The sequence below is a fragment of the Chiloscyllium plagiosum genome, unplaced genomic scaffold, assembly GCF_004010195.1.
Source record: "Chiloscyllium plagiosum isolate BGI_BamShark_2017 unplaced genomic scaffold, ASM401019v2 scaf_37954, whole genome shotgun sequence".
Classification (NCBI taxonomy): Eukaryota; Metazoa; Chordata; class Chondrichthyes; order Orectolobiformes; family Hemiscylliidae; genus Chiloscyllium; species Chiloscyllium plagiosum.
In genome coordinates this window covers 1-1,552 of record NW_025161236.1, presented here as the reverse complement: position 1 = coordinate 1,552, position 1,552 = coordinate 1, and the positions used below count along the sequence as shown (strand labels likewise).

At 41.6% G+C, this 1,552-nt stretch overlaps 1 non-coding gene across 1 annotated transcript; it reads right to left on the bottom strand.

The window, feature by feature from the left end:
- Positions 1-49: 49 nt before the first annotated feature.
- Positions 50-122, bottom strand: trnar-acg. The gene has a single exon. It is a non-coding gene; the product is annotated as a tRNA-Arg (tRNA).
- Positions 123-1,552: the final 1,430 nt, after the last annotated feature.

Below are 1,552 nucleotides of genomic sequence, written 5' to 3'. Positions count from 1 at the left end.
AGCTTCAGAAAAATCAGTTTTTAAGCGGGATTAAAGTCTGCCCAGCCTGCGAGCCAGGTAGGATTCGAACCTACAGTCTCCTGACCCGTAGTCAGGCGCGTTATCCATTGCGCCACTGGCCCGATGCACAAGCACTGCCTTAAGATCCGTGATGTTAATACAGACACGGTTAATAGCAATCATGTTCGCCAGTTGAACAAGCAATAAAGATAATCACTGTCACCGCTTCAGTCTAATCTTCATCACCTTTCAAAGCAGCGAATTTAAAAAAAAAACACATGTCCTCATGAATAGCAGTCATGTTCACCAGTTGAACAAGCAATAAAGATAATCACTGTCACTGCTTCAGTCTAATCTTCATCACCTTTCAACAAAGCAGCGAATTTAAAAAAAAACACATGTCCTCATGAAGTTCCATTCACACTCTGTCTGCTCAGTCATTTAATGGAATCACTGCTGACCGAATGAATTTCGAATCCACTTTTTCAGCAGAACTGACGTGAATGTGAGCCTCATCACCACATTGTATATACCAGTTAACTTTCAGAGGTTTCGAGTACAGTAACGACTTTTGCGAGTATGCAGGAAAGTGAATACAGTGAACCGAGCAAAAACATTACTTCATGGAAATTAATCCAGTGCAAAGTCAAACATATAAGAACGGCAGATGACGTAAACATTCCTCTGCATCACTCTGCACAGATGCTTCTCCAAGAATTGACTCTTTGCAGAATTCTTCTTTGTAATTTAGACTGTCCCAGTTGTAGATATTCTTTCAATCCACAAACAAGTATCCTGCTGAAAACTACTTACTTAAGATTAAAATAGTTGACCATCTATTCGACCAGCTGATGTCCCAAAGTTCCGTGTTCCATGTCAATACAAGTTCTTGCAGGTGAAATTGGAGCTCCCAGCATGATGTCCACTGCTTCTTGATTATTGGGAATTGAAGCCACTGTCGTTAAGGCGAGAGCATTTAGCCTCGATATTTCACGTGCCTCTGTATCATCAGAGAATGGCATTACGCTCACCGATTGCATTTTCGAAGCCACATACACCCGCTGAACGCCATTACCATTTCCAATTAGTTTTGGGTGCACTGCAAATCAATTTCTCTGATTCCACGCCCTTGAGCTGGGATTATATGGCATGCCATTATATGATTACATCAAGAAGTGAGGAAATTGGTGAAGTAACCGATGTTAAAATACAGTGTTATTGAGAAATACATTTCAGCAATACCCTGCAGTATCCCATGACCCTTTGAAGTTTTGTAGATATCTCGCAAACTTAACATCCTACAACCTCAGTGTTGCAAACTCTACAGTCTCTCCGGATATAGAAGCTATATATTCAACCGAATCTGAGTTCCCACATCTCAGTCACTGTTTGACAAGTATTCCTTTGTGCCTGTGGTTCTGTTCTTGGCATAACCTCTGCCACGATCCTTATTGCTTTTTGCATCGTGCTTTTCCATGTGGCGCCAGGATCATGAAATGGTTCTTCCTTGGCATTGTCAACAGCAAGTTCTGCTCGAATCACTGTCACAGCA